A 16,940-nucleotide genomic window follows, 5' to 3' on the forward strand; every position below is an offset into this window, starting at 1 on the left:
TTCCCTACAAAGCATACTGAGGTACGAGTCTATAATGTTTCGTAAGTTTCGTATAGGATATTATTTTTTGACTGAATTGCTAGTATTGATTTAATGGAAGTAGAAGTATTTATAAAAAATAGCATTATTTGTTACCAAAATAATAAGAAAATGATATATCATTTCTTGCGTTACGTAAACTTGTGCAATTGTGATATTTTCGACCCTTTCAGCCTTCCTAGAATACCTTGGAATACCTGGAGAAATTTTAAAATCCGTTTGCAATTTGAGGTTTATGATCTTCATCTGCTGATAAAAAAAGTTTTGAATAGATTTGTGTGTTATTCACAAATAATAAATTAAAAATGCTATAATTTTGTGAAATCTGTGCTGTTTCTAATTAAATGATACCTTATGAATTCATGCAAAGTTCTTGTAAACCATACGAAAAGCTTTTTTTAAAGAAAAATTGGTTACATAGAATTTTGTATTAAAATATAGAAGACAAATATCAAAAAATAATAATAAGGCCTATTATAAAATTGAAACTCATATTTTTAATATTGATATATTAAATCACTGTAAATAAAAAAAAAAAATACATAAGGGCATTAAGATAAGCGATAACATGTATAAAGTTAATATAGATAGCTGGGATGAAATTAATAGTGTTGGCAAAATTTTTCATTACGCAGAGATGTATTCCACATCTCGAAGATAATTCTTTAAGTAAATTAATAATTTAAAAGAATAAAATCCTATGTGCATCCTAAAGTTGTTTTTAAACTTTTTTTGAATAACATGTTTTATAATATCTTCGTATAATTTTTTATAACATAAATCAAAATAATAATAATCAAACCAAAACAGATTTTTCACCAAATAACAATGGACGATCCTTAATGATAAAACTGCTGTTTGAGAAACAAATACATAAAGATAAAATTTCCCACCTCTTGGCCTTTCATCAATTATGTAGTGGGTATCTGGCAACAATGTCAATACAGTCTATCTTAGGTTGTAACATATACCATGTCAAAAAATAAGTTTTGGGTCAAAACTTTGCGGTTTGTCATTGAAAATGCATAGAAAACGATCGAATTTTCAGAAACTAAAATATAAGTAATTTATGGTTTGACAGTAGTTACATTTGCTAAATAACTAACTAAATATTTAAATCCCTTAGATACGCCGTAGAAGATTGCAAGCAATTGCGAAAATTATTTTTCTTACCCATTTGAATTCCCGACTTTTATTAATACGCAAAAAGATAAAAGGGTTAAGAATTTATCAAATTTTATTTAGTAATGATAATAAAAAGTTGTTATTAATTATTATATAAATAACTACTTGGCTCTGCTTTTCGTTATTTCAATATATTCCTAATTATTAAAATAATTTAATTAGATTTAAAGTCTCGTTATCAATCATTATACGCCTTTCATTATATTACTTATCGTTCTTTTAACAGCATCTTTAATATGTTATAATTAAGAATATCACTTTTTAAAGTATTATATTAAAAATACATTCATTAGCGTTATGTGAGTGATTCTTTGAAAAAATGTGGCGTTTAATTATTCTTTGATGTAAAATTAAATATGTTGGTCTTTTATAATATACTTAATACCAACATAATTATATTTATGGTATCACTTTATTGCTAAAAAATATATTTAATAAAAATATATGTATGTACATATATAAAATAAAATCATATACAGCGAGAGCGTACGAGACTACGAGCTTTTTTTTATTTTTGATGTTGTTTGTTATCAATTTTTTGACATCATTAACGATTGAAACCTGATATTGAGCGCTGGTAGGTATTTTCTTGTATATTAAAAATAATAATAATCTCTCAGATCTCAGGTGTACACTAAGCGAAAATATTATTTTATACCGTCGGTGAATTTTTACATTTCCCGGCATTTCCGGTGTGTTGTTGTAGTTAGTGCACATTTTCCGATCACTTTAAGAAAAGCCTAGTATCGGCCGGTTTCCAGATTTTTTCGCGTTTGATTTTTGGACGGGCCAAGGTCGAGCGCGCGTTTTTTATTATTTATTTATTATTACGTTTTTGCCCAATTCGGACCTGGGACGCGTGCTCCCAAACCGGCGCCGCGACGCTAACTGGCGCCTTATCAGGGGGCGGCGCTAAAGGGCCCAGTAACAGCTGCTCGCCGATCAACAGATACGGGCAAATAATCGCGTGAATACGCACCGAATACGTTAACCATTATAATAAAAATATTATTTTTTATAATTAATAATAATTACTCATTTTACGAGGGCTTTAGAGATTTTTTTATATATTTCGGGGCTTCCGGCCAAATAAGTGTTACTTTGCAGCAATAATAAACGCCTGAAAAGTTCGAAGCAGTTTATTTAATTAAGTATGGGACAATGCTCACCAGTTTAGGTGATTTATGTTTGTATTTTTTCGTGATTTCATGTTTTTAGTTATATGTGCATATGTATGTGTGTGTGTGCGTATATGTATTTGTATGCATGTATACGTATATTGTATGTATGTATGGATTTAAAAAAAATATATTTTATGCTTTTGGCTACCATGACGCATTAGGTTAACCTGTCAGGTTACGATGGTCTTAATTTTAATAAATAAATAAATAAAAATAAAATAAAATTGTAATCACAAAGTAATGCGCGCTGAAAAGAAGCTAGACAATTTATTTAAGTGAAATTTGAAAAACTTCAATGTGTAATTTTAGAAACTTTAAAACACTCTCTCTAAAACAAATCAAGAACTATACTTGTACTGATAAGGTAAGTAGATGTTAACAAATTTTAAGAAACATCGATAAAGTATATAAAAATAATCAAATTTATGTAATTTATGTCATACACTAAAAATGAAAAATGCAGTTTGATTTGAATAAGTAAACTAATCGATAAACATATTGACTGTTGTAACAATAATAAGATTTCAGGGAGAAACATTCTACGGAGAGTGAATTGCAAGGATGCAAATATTATCTTTGGAGCAGTATTCCTAGATTTCATGAAAATTTTGAAACCATTTAAAAATGCCTTTTCTAATATTTACATAATTCACTATACCAAATTTTTATTTTATTATTTACAAAATAAAGAAATCATCGATCGTGACAAAAAGCGTCGTCAAACGCAAACTACGTGTCTTTAATGATAAGCTCAACCGAAAACAAATAACGTATGAAATACTAAATTGTAGTGATTTTCCATTGCACCTCCGATAATGGCAGAAAAATTGTCGATTATGGTATAATTGAAAACCTATTATGTTAGCTTAGTAATTATATCATTAATATAATTAAAAGTCTAAAATAAATTTATTAAAAAGAAAGAAGAGGATTATTTTACACAGTAAACCATAACGGTTAAAGTTAGGAGGGATTATTTAATTAAATATAACGTTAATAATTATATAAAAAAAAGCAGAAGCAACTAAGATAGATGAGCATAATTCCACATAAATTATTCCAGCTTTTCATAGCTATCGTTGAAAACATTTGTATGTTCAGCAAGCTCGTTGAGCATCTGGATGGCTCGTGCAAGAGAAACTGAATTATAACGTAAATGAGAGTATACAAATTTAAAACAAAAATAAAAACTACTGTAATTTTTATAATTTCACAAATTCAAAATTTTTTGTAAGTTTGCAATTTTCCTTTTTATATTTTAATGTGTATGTTTTTGTATTGGATTGTGTATTACAATGTTACTTTTGTTATTTTTTTTTGCACACATGCGTAAAAAAATCTACGAGCGATGTATCTGTACATACATACATACATATATATACAATATGTATGTATATGATTTAAAAATAAGATAAAATAAAGTGAAAATTATTTGAGTTTTATTTTTACATTATTAAATTATGTTGCAAACACATGTATTTGACTCAAAGGAAAAAAGGTTGAGTATGATTGCTCTAGAGCAATCTGAAACTCACCGAGCATTGATGGATTGTCGATACCGACTTCTAACAACGTTAAAAGGTGTTTCATTGACACTACGTCGAAAATGCAATAATTAAATTCTAACTCTTCTAGCAAAAAAAGCGCTAGGTAACAAATATAGATATGACTCGTACTCCCTCTTGTAGAGATTTAAAAAATTGTCTCTTCAACAAAAAGGAGTATTTCGCTTTACTTGGATTCCAGACAATGGAGCCATATTTGAGAACGCTACGAACTGGCGTATCGTACAGAACGTGAGACACTTGGCGATGCTGATTGACAAACGATCACTCTCACAGCGACTTTTGGTGAAAAGAGTGAATTTGTGCAATTACTCTGAAACATTTTCAGATAATGAGAATATAATAAATATTCTGAGTTAAAATATGTAACACATGAGCTACCGGGGACATCGCTTACGAGACATATTATCCAGGGGCACAGACCATCGGTTACAAGACATCTTTGACTGGAGTAGAAACGCGCTCTCTCCTGGCTGACCTTTTCAGCAGTGGCTTACTCCGTAGATGCAGCTCTGAATGCTGCAGTTTTTAATGTTTTCAGTACCTTAAGTGGTTACTTTTTTATTATCTAAATGATTTGCCCTTATTATTAATAAATGACTAAGCCGAAACAAAGCAGACCGTTATAAAAATCTTCTTGCACATTAAAAGCGCCACAAAGGTCATGAAATAAAAATAATGTTCCAGTAAAAAAAACTGGATAATATAAAATATTATTACACAAACACCCTTGAATCTTCGTAATTAACCGTTAAATTAAATAATGGACGAAAACGGAACCTAACATATAAAATATCTTCTACAATATATCGACACTTTATTAGCAATCACTTTATCAACAAACTTATATTATATAAATAGTCGATAAAAATATTCAGTATATAAAATATATAGGAACATCTTTTTAAAATACGACTCTTATATCTACTTATAGAATAGCTTTTGCAATTTAAAAATTAACATGTTTTGCTTATTCTTAAAGCAAAAATAAATAAATAAAAAACACATCGTGCTTATGTTGTATATGTTATTTATTTATGTTGTTATATTATACAATTAGCTATTAGCTAAATAGAAATAAATATATTCAGTGGTCCCTATTGAATTTAACGCGGGCCGCAAAGTATATTATCAGATCCTTAGTTGACCACAATATGACTTGAGAGATTAAACACAGTTGACTTATCCGACTTGGGAGCCAAAAACGTCATCCAAACGAGAGAGGATTAAGCCCGAACATTTTCGTGAAAATCGACCCACTTTAATATAGGGGTAATCTATTGTGATTTAGGTAATGCAGGTTTAATTAAATTTAAATATAATTTAAGATTTTTAATTACTAAAAAAAGCACCAAAGTTATTAGCGAAACACCATAAGAAAATAGTTGGGCCTATTAATCTTATACATGCGTCTGTTTTTAGATCTCCGAAATTCCTTTATAAAATACTTTGCACAGAGATTTTGATAAAACGACTCGTTTTTCATGAAGAATTGAGTTATTGTGATTCATCCTAATAGGTATTAATATTTAATAATATTATTTCAATGATGAAATAATTTAATATACTTAAAAATTGGATATTTTATGTTCATATTATCTTTAAAATAATTTTGTAATCATTAAAATTTTCGTCTGACCAACCAGAACTTATTACTGACATTTTTTTCTATTTGTTTATTTTTTTGTCAAAATTGGTGTCCACTTAACAATGTCACTTAGAGGTTTTTTTACTATTATTGTGAAAGACCCTCGCCATTTAACTTGACGGGTAGACAGTTACAGTTTACAGTACTTTGTTATTACTTAAACAATTCTGTGATTTTTGTTAGTGTGTTGCTGACGAAAATTAAATTATGTTTTTATTTTATATACCTTGTCTATTTTAGATAAAAATAACTACATATTTATATTTCTAACAAGCTAATGGGTCTATACTAATTTACATTTCCTGGAGCGATTACAGGTTTATAGAGATTAATTGAGCCACCTTCCGTTGCGTTGGAAAATATTCCAGTCTTTAATTCATCGGTAAAAATTATTCAATAATTAAAAATTAAATTATAACCAAGAGCTTTTGTATTCATCATCAATTTTATTGATAGGAACATTCATTTGATAAAGCCACCTCAAACTTTTCGTTGTAATTTTATTTTTCTTTGTTCAGTGAGGTTTTAACAAGAACTGGATTTAAATGTTTCACAAATACATCTGCTTTTTTTATTGTTTCCTGCCTATTTCATTAAAAGATTGGTGTTATATGGTAATTTTAAGGAGTTTTAGTAGCCTAATTTGATTTTTTCGTCTTACTTTAAATTAAATTTATGCGTTTATATAAATTAGGTATAATTTTATGCTTTTATATTATTTTGATTTTAGTGTAGTTAGTTAATTCATCATCATTTTTAGATTTTAATGAAATATTAAATGATAATGATGAATAAAGGCAAAAAGACTTTATACTGGAGATTCGTTGGATTGCAGTTATTATGCTAGATAATATATATTTTGACCACCACAATTAATGCTTTCCATTAAAAAACTTTTAATTTTTGTAGAAATAAATTATAAGTATATATAAATCTATAGCTTATAAATTTAAGGTATAATTTAAGATCCGAATTTCACATTGACCTAATTATTTTTTAATTTGTTATCGTTTGGATTGAAGTTAATGATTATGTTCTTAATCTCATCAATGGATATTGAGGTGATTAATTAAAATCTAGCTAAGACGTACCTTATGTGATACGAAGTCTTACACATAGCTCATCAGAGGATTGGTATTATATATGTATAATAAAATAATTATAATATAAAATATACCAATGAGTAGGAATAGCTAAATTTTAATTACGAATTTTATTACAAAGGCAATTAGAGGGTTGGAAAGATGAAAGGGTCATAATTTAAGAAGGCCTGTATGTATTTTTATAAATTGAGGGCATATAAAAATATCTAACGTCATCTATTATGGATAAATAAATACTTTTAGATTTGTAAATTCGATATATTTCAGAATATGCTCCGTTAATTATATAATTCTCAAAAACCGCCGCATACATTTTTGTAATGTAAAGAGTTATATATTTCTTAGTTATTTATGTATTAATGAGTATAGTTACCACCAACTGCTTTTTTATTGAGTATTTTGACAAGAATATCATGTTAAACATTTTTATAAATTAATATTTATTGAGCTAGTTAGAGTAGATAACATATTTTCCTACCTATAGCGAGCAAAAATGTTACAGCAAATTCAATCGGCTTTAAATAGTTTTTTAATAGATATTGATATTTATGAAAATGAATATTTTCTAGTAGCTCGTAATTTTATTTGTGACATTATTACTTCAAAAAATTGTAAAGCCAACTCATCTCTCAAGGGAAAATAAGCTGAAGAATAAGTACAGACAGACATCACATCTCACATATTGCTCCATAGTTTGTTTGCATTTCGATGTAACACTATGTTTTAAAAATATGATAGCTATCCTTACCGATATTAGTGTGAACTCCTAATATAAGAGGGCCGATCAAAGTATTTTTAAACCGAATAGTCAATATGAGCTTCTGCTAGATAACTAATAGTTTCTGATTTGTCCATTATCTTGTAAATTTAATGTACTGCAACTAACATAATCTAGTTAAAAATGAGGAAAATTTAATTGCGAAATATATAATGTAGTTGTTCCATAAAACGAACTGTTTGTGCATTACCGTTGGACAGATTGGTGCGAGCATTGGTCAGAACAATGAACACCTCTGCAACGAATCCTTATCTAAAGATTTACCTTACATAAATGCACAAACAATTCGTTTTATTGAAAAAGTATTTATTTAAATGCACATATATTTTTTATTCAAAATAATTTCCTGTTAAATCGCACCCGATAAGAATCTTAAAATCACATTTCCTTTCGGCGCGATTGAAGGTTTGAGTAAAAATTTGTTGTTATCTGACTATCGTAGATTGAAGATTCTTAGTCATACTACCATACAGGCGTTTAAGCCAGTCTTCGTAGTAACTTTTACAATGTCAAACTACTCTCTCCGATTTAAATAAAGAATAATCTTTTAAATATAAATATACTATACAAATCAGCAGAATCTCAGTTATTCATACGCTCAAAGAAATGTTCGATTCGTATATAAACACATAACTAAATTTGCTGGGCAGCAGCTGAAAAAATCTTCGCCCCAAACTCCCCAGGGGTTGTGCACCCCCGCGCACTCTATTCTCCTCACATAAACACGTTGCGAATTTGCATAATTCCATCGCTTCGCAAAAATATGGAATTCAGCGCGGATGCGTCAAAGCGAAGGTGAAGCTGCCGAAATTAACTTACACACAAGATAATCAACGAACGAACGGGAGAGATGGAGAGAGAAAGAGAAGAAAGAGATGAGACTGAGACGAAACGTCTAAGTTTCAGAACGTGACTTGACTTTGGCCGTCTCGGTCTGGAGCTCCTCAAAAGATCCGCTGCCATTTTGCTGTGCTTGTAACTCGAAGTACTAGCCGAGAATCCCAAATCACGGCCTGGTCGTTCAACATTCAAAAATTGAAACGATCTGTAAACGGAGAGGAGAGTGTGTAAGAAAACCCCGGAAAGAAATAACGTAACCCAGACATGTATTTGGACCGTGTCTGGGCGTATAACGTAAATATTACTGCGTAAATTTAGATGGGGAATCTTGTTTGTGCATAGTGTATACAAATTCGTTTTGGTGTATTGGTACGAAAACCAACTGTTGCGTTAGTCATGAGAGCTACCACCTAAATTTTGTCCAAATTGCATTCTATAAATCTTACGGGCTCAAAATAAATTACCTAAAAAATAAATAAATACCAGCGGCATTGTATATTTTGGATAATGTAAGAACTAAGTATGACAATTTGGTAGCAAATATACATTCCTAACACAATCTAAAATACTTATGATTACGAAACATACAGCTTGCCCAAAAGATACCACACTAAAATGGCTTAAAGTAAAATAAAGATATATTTGAACATATTTCTCATCCTAGATAATAACTATTTTTCTACTATTTTTGTAATATGTATTTACAATATTCCTTAAAATCAATTTTTTATCTACAATTTCTCCTAAATATTTCATATTATCAACTATTTATATAATCAAGTTTTCTGTAACTATTTTTATATTAATATCTAACATATCTTTATAATTAATAAACATACATTTAGTTAAAGTACATTATTTTTTAAGTATGCTTCTATTATATAATATTGAAGAATATGAATTACACATTGATGATCATAATATGATTAGATGCAATTCTAATTCCAGACATACATGAGGTGTTATACTGTATATTAGAATATATATCAATTATAATACACTATTGAAAAATAATAAAGATAAGACACACTGGTCCATTTTCGTGGAAAATAATCCCATATTATTATGTTTAGCATATATATCTCCATATAGTGATCCAAATTCATTGGTAGAATTCATAAATAATATTTCAAAATAAAGTTCTGATAAAATTATGGATACCGTTTTAATTGGAGACTGGAATTTTAATTGGAACAAATGTGATGATTTTTATAAAAATGGGAAAATATATACATATGATTTACTGTAATGTGTTAATAAAAATATAAGGAAAACTAATAACTTACATTAATAAATTTAGTTTTTATGAATAGTAAAAGAGTATAATTTAAAGTGAAAACAGCTACTATAATTACTGATCATTTTACTGTATATATTTATATAGAAAAATATAATGTAATTAAGGTTAAAATGAATAATGAAAAAATAAAAAATATAGATTTTACCAAATTAGGAATAGACTTACAAAAATGTGACTGGAAGGTAAATAAAATGGATGTTATTATGGTATGAAACAACATTTTAAGGAATATTGTGGATAGTAAATTTAAAAAGTCAATATAATCGTGTGTGAAAAAGAAAAGACACAGATTTGTCTATCCGCCATCTGTCCGCTATCCATACTCAAAACGAAGTATTTTTGAGTTAATTTAATATTATTACCATTATAGTTACCCTACATACAAAAATTCTCTCGAGTTTACTTATTACCAACATAATAATCTGTGCTCATTTAATTTGATTTAATTAATTTTAATTTGAGATTGCTGAGGAAATCGATATCTCGTACGGTTCACGTAAAAAAAAATAATGAGTAGTAGCCACATTCGTTTCAAAACAAATATCCAATCCTCTTAATGAGAGCGATACGAAGAAATATAACAAAAAAACACGTCAAGTTCGATCGAATAGTAAGATTTTTCTTACTATTAGGTCTAAAGGTCAATAAAGAGTATTTCGTTGTATTTCAAGACATAACTGTGGGAAACTTAGATTTTTCACCGCAATAACGTAAAGGCTTATAATTCACTACTTTTTTGGAATATTTGACCAGAAAGAATACCATCGTTATGCCGCAGTAATTGTGTTCATTTAGAATATGGCTATCTGTGACTTTTTACTTTTTCCGCAGATAAAGAAGACACTAAAAAGACAACATTTTGCGAACATAAAGAAGATGAAAGTAAAATCGGCGAGTGAAATATTCCATTCCAAAAAAGTTTGCCGGATTGTAAGGAACGCTGTTTTATATACATACACATGTTGGGGTCTACTTTAAAGATGACAATATCAATATTTAAAAATAAATAAATACTGTTGATAAATATTTTTTATCACACCTCGTATGATATAGATTTCAGACGTCACAGATATTCACGCTATAAAATCCAAGCATTGTTCTATATTATAATTTTTTTATCAAATGTGAATTTGAAGATCGCGTGCCTGTAAAGGTCAAGTTGTTCGCATAATGTTATCGAATTTCAATGAGCTTATTTGATATGTTTAATACTACATAGATATTCAAGGAGAAAACAAACATTTTCGGTACAAGATAAATAAAATTATAATTATAAAGCTCTACTTGAAAATTATGTAATTTAATTAATTTATATATAATATATATAAATATGCCCATAATATACCATAATAATACCTAAATTATTACCAAGATGTTAGAGTTAAAGAAAAGCCGTAAAAATTACTGGAAAGTAATTAACAAACCATTATTATATATAATTAAAATAAGTAAGTGAAATATTTTAAAAAAATGCGCTGCTCGGTAAATATTTTTATTTTTTGGCACTGTGGTTAATTGGACCCCAACCATTTATTTAATCCACTAAAAAAATATATGCTACGCGGCGAATTGCGATTCCACATATTTTTTAGTATCAATTTATGAATAAATAATTTAAGCTTTTTAACGTGCAATAGTGGACCAAGTAATTAAAATCTTAGTAGTTCCTTTAGTTTATGAATTTCTTTTTAGAAGCACTGATTCAAACTAACTTTCAAATTGTTTAAACACAATTGTATATATAATAATATTCGGTAGATTATTTGAGTCGTTCTCTTTCCCCTGCGTACTCCCATTATTTAACTTTCTTTTTAACCCTTTCGAATCGATATTATGTATTGAATTTCGCTTGGTATTTTTATGACAATGAAAAAAATCTGATTAGATAAATCTATACATATATAAGCATGAAATGCTTTTATATAGAATAAAATATTATACCAAAAATCCAAGAATATAATAAATTATAATTGTTTTTATTATAAATGTAAATTTTGAACTCAACATTTATTAATTTAATTTCCCACGCGATCATAGACGTCATTTTATATATACATGCAATCTTTAAAACTTAAAAGGAAATAGAAATCTATATTTATGTACAATATTATAAATAAAATATAATCGCTCATCATTATTTTTATACACAATATCCGTTCCAATTAAAAAATATTTTTGTAATAACATATTATACGATGGCATAATATTTTAGAAACTTTGTCATAAAAATATCTATAGTCGATACTTTTTTGTAAACATCTGTACAATGGCATTCTCCAAATAATCTTTATTTATAGTGCGGAAAACAATAGTTAAAACCACTTTTTTGGTTTCTTATATTATAAATGTGTAGTCATCGCCCGCGGGCTGGAACGGTAGGTTGCCATATGACTCCCATCGAGCTCTACCCAAAGTAATTTGACATGCCACTTTAATAAATTATAACATATTATAATAATGCAAATTGTAATTTTTCTCAATTAATCTTGATCTTCATTTCTCTATATATATATATATATATATATATATATATATATATATATATATATATATATATATATATATATATATATATATATATATATATATATATATATATATATATATATATATATATATATATATATATATATATATATATATATATATATATATATATATATATATATATATATATATATATATATATATATATATATATATATATATATATATATATATATATATATATATATATATATATATATATATATATATATATATATATATATATATATATATATATATATATATATATATTTATATGTTTATAAAATAAACTGTTACCAGTCTATTTTGACAGCAAAGTTACACCTCTTCGGCATCAAAATGGTGATTCAATAAAAATAGTAATACACACTATACACAACTTATTTTCGCACGCATTATATCGTAGCTTTCAACACTTTGCTATAAATTATGTTTATGTGTTTTGGACACTTCGCTCGTGGAATTGCAACATAACATTTCCCATGAGAAAATCTCTACAGTAAATTCTATTTACCTTCACTAGCGGTCCTCGTGACTTATGTATTGTCTTTACGACAACGAAATTCATGAATTACAGCCGATTGAAGGGAAAAATCGAATCAATTCGATTCTGGAAATATTTCTTCTGGATTCTTGCCCTTAAATGTGCTATTCAGAATCGCTACTTCGATTAAATACAAGTGTGTCCACAACCAGCCGTGTTCCTCTGCACGTTTCAGTGTAACTAATGACATTTTCAGCTTATTAGGACTACCAACTTTAGGTAAAAACACAATTGGATAACTGGTAGCTTTTTGTTCGTCTATTTTCATATTTATTAAGCAAAATTAACGTACAACTGACATTTACTCTTGAATCTATATTTTTATTTCATCGTATTTTTCAAGTATTGCTCAATATTTATCTTAATTACGTTCCAAAATATAATCGACGTTAAAATAAGAAAAAATGTTTATATATAAAAAAATATCCAAGTACTTAACCTTACTAATGTTTTTAAATATAAGCATACTAAATTGTCCTATAAAAAATTATATTGCTAGTTTTTTATTCGAGTGTTCATTTAATAAAAAATCAACATCGAGAATTTTAGTATAGACGAAGTAAATTTTCAAAGATCTAACTACAATTTAAACCAGTATTCCCAACTATATGGGCCCGCCTACACAAAAAAATGTTTCCGACCTGGGTGGCAAAATAATGATGTAAAATCTTGAGTCAACAGGAAAATAAAACTTATAAGATTAATGTTTTAAAGGAGCAGAAAAAAATTAAACAGAAGACACTGATATTAAACAATTGTCTCCAGTACTCAAATAATGCCTTTGAATGCAAGTCGTTGTTTTAAAAAACTAACACTTTAACTTCGTCGCGGAATACAGATTACGAAGCAGATGCAACTGAACTTATATAATGTAACTGTTATTTCCAAATTTTGAAATATATAATCTCAGAGAAGAGAACTACAACAGTAAGGCCGGTTTCACACGTGCCGGATGGATTCACCCGGCACCGGGCCGGCGCCGTTTACAAAGCTTTCACACGTAGCCGGTCTCTGGCCGGTTTCTGGCCGGTTTCTTCCCAACCCGACCTATACCCCGTCAACTGGTGCCAGTAATTTAGGATTAACGGCTTCACATAAGTCCTTCCACACATTTCGCGTTATTTTTTTATTTTTGTATGTATTCTACTAAGATAATTAAAAGAGATTACATTAATATAATTAAAATTTCGAGGTCTATTTCTTCCGCTATTGCCTAAACACGAGGAATATATATTATATTTTATTACAAGATACCACAATCACTGTCAACGGCCCGGTTCATGTTTGAGTTTTACCCCCACCACACTCAATTCGGTACCCGGCGCCGGACAGTTTAGTGAGCGCGGCCGGCGACAACCCGGCAGTCAGCGCCGAGCCGGCGCCGGGTAGATTTGTCCGGCACGTCTGAAATGATAGGTACTAGCCCATACAACGCCATCCCCACTACACGGCGCCGGCCCGGTGCCGGGCAAATCCACCCGGCACGTGTGAAACCGGCCTAAGTGTTTAAAGGAATATATTTGATGATTGTGTTTAGTTCTGTTAAATTACGCCTTGGCCACAATAATGGGGCACCCCTTAAAATTGTATGTAACACTTTACAAGTTCATAATCTGACCTAAATATTTTAGGTCAGATTATGAACAAAAATATTTAGGTCAGAGGTAGAGGTAGATTTAATCGTAATTTTGAGAACTATACAATGAAATTTGTCGTTTTTAATTCCTCACTTGAGTTTTAAAAGGGGATTGCAGGACTAATGCAGTCTCGTTTAAGTGACCGTTATGTTCGGTTGCGTGATTTCAGCCTTTATTTGTCGTTATAGTTTTTTATTTAAAAACTTATTTTAAATATTACATAAGCATTTAAAAAATGCCAAAAAACGCGAATTAAGTAAAGCTAAAAGAGCGAATATAATTTTATTGCATTCGCAAGGACTGAATCAATCAGAAATTAGTAAGCCCATTCTTTGTCCACGGCATGCAGTCTAAAATGCTTTGAAACGGTTCAACGAATGTGGACCTTACAAATCAAAGCCAAGAACTGGAAGAAAACAAAAGACAACTACCCAGGAAGATCGAATGTTGGTTCACGAGTCTCTTAAAAAAGTCTCTGCAAGTGGATGGTCATCCAATTTTTCGCAGACGGTGAGAAGGCTCAACGGTGTGGGATTCAGCGGTTGTAAAGCCCGATACAAGCCATGGCTTTCAGAAATAAATAAAACACATAGGTTAGAGTGGGTCTGAAAACACCGATATTGGACAACTGTAGATTGCGCGAACGTCATTTGGTCCAACTTAAAGGACTTAAAAATCTTAACCTAAAATTAGTTGATATAAACAAATAATAAAAACTTCATTTATTTACAAATTTCAAAGGCAATAATTCTTTAAAATAATTATACTAATTTTAACATCATGTACTACACCAGGGACCCCAAGTTTTTGGGGCCCCTGGTGTAGTACACGTGCGTCGAAGAGCTCGAGATGAATATCTAGCTGATTGCGTAATACTTAAAGTCAAATATTGTGGCGGAAGCATTATAGTCTGGGGATGCATGGCAGCAACAGGGGTAGAAATCCTGTACACTTACGAGGGTATTATGAATAGGGACATTTATATTTCAATTCTGGAATAGATTTATATTGTAAATTCTTAAATATTTCCTGGAAATATTTAGTCACAGACCATCTAGCACTACTATCCGATTCCAGCAAGGAAACGCTCTGTGCTATACTTCGCTAAAAATCAGGGGATGGTTTGCATCGGTTTGGTGCCTATTGCTCTCAGGACGAACGCGCCCACGAACATTACTCTCATGAACATTGCTCTCACAGAATATTACCCACACGGAACATCGCTCGTACGAAATACTTCTCTCGCGGAACATTGCTCCCATTTTTTTAATTTGCTGCATGTACATCGAGAGTATAAATTTCATACGATCGCGCCTACGAACTTTGCTCTCTCGAAAAATCGCTCTTATGGAATATTACTCTCGCGGAACATTGCTCTCATTTTTTTAATTTGCTCCATGTACAGCAAAAGTATAAATTTCAAACTAAATTAGCGTGTCAAAATTCAAACAAACGGCAAAAATATTTTATATTGATGTTTCGCGTATTATATTGTAAGAACCTAGACACATTTTTTTAACTTCAGGGAATTTCTAAGCTAGTCTCAAGTATATGTTTGTTTGCCGCATAAGCGACTGGAATTTCACCAAAATAGACATTCGAAAGACCGCTATGATATAAACACTTTATTGACGGGTGATTTGTGTGTCGTCTGTACGCCAAATACGAGCACTTTATCGCAAATATGCGCGAATTTAACATTTCTAATTAAATGTGTGTATCTTTTGATACAATGTAAACATTTTAATGATTTTCAAGGACATGTTAATATTATATTAGTGTATCGATTTTAACTATATATTAATCATTGATTTTTAATAAGCGGTTCGTTAACAATAACAATTAAATTACACATTTCTTATTTTTGGGATTTTAAAATGAATTATCTGTACCTACTTGAAAAACATTGAAACGAACTATTTTACTAATGGTTCTTAAAACTTTTACAAGTCAAACGACAAACAAATAATCAATAAATAATTTTATATCGACAATAAAACATATTTCAATGTATAATACATACATATGTATATTTGAAAAAATATATTAGGTAAACAGTTAAATGCGTTTACTTAATAAATATATTTAAAAAATATACGATGTATATTTATACAAATTACAAAAAACAAAAACGTGATACGTTTTCATATTATCCTTAAAATCCACAAATATTTTTATCACTAAGAACTTAATTATTATGAAATAGAACAGGTCTCGGCAACCTTTTTTGGCTGCGGGTCAAAATAATTAAAATGTGACTATTAAAAAGACTATCCGGGTGGGTGAATATTTTTGGTCCTAACAACCATATATGTGGTCTAGTACTGACATCGTAACACGTTCAAAAAATGATATTTGTGGAACTGAAATGGGTCACTTCAAATCATCAAACGGGTCACTTGGTGAACCGCGGGTCATAGGTTGCCGAGCCCTGAAATAGAATGTTGACTCACCAATGTAAATATCTTCATACCAACGCGATTTGTTCCACTCATGTTTCATGTGCATCGTGCTAGAAATTCCCACATTGTAAAAAAAACACCACTTTATATAAAATCACTCACAAGAAATATCGAAAGTTCCACATTACG

General features: G+C 29.5%; 1 protein-coding gene across 1 annotated transcript in view; it reads right to left on the reverse strand.

Annotated features, from left to right (window-relative positions):
* LOC148237973 (uncharacterized) overlaps window positions 1-2,094 on the reverse strand; it is a 123,405-nt gene extending 121,311 nt beyond the window's left edge. The window contains exon 1 of the mRNA XM_088181377.1: window positions 1,883-2,094. The gene's annotated coding sequence lies outside the window, so the exon portion shown is untranslated. The remainder of the gene's footprint in view (window positions 1-1,882) is intronic.
* Window positions 2,095-16,940: the final 14,846 nt, after the last annotated feature.

This window comes from Plectrocnemia conspersa, unplaced genomic scaffold (genome assembly GCF_051122295.1).
Source record: "Plectrocnemia conspersa isolate PC_06_02 unplaced genomic scaffold, ASM5112229v1 ptg000002l, whole genome shotgun sequence".
NCBI lineage: Eukaryota > Metazoa > Arthropoda > Insecta > Trichoptera > Polycentropodidae > Plectrocnemia > Plectrocnemia conspersa.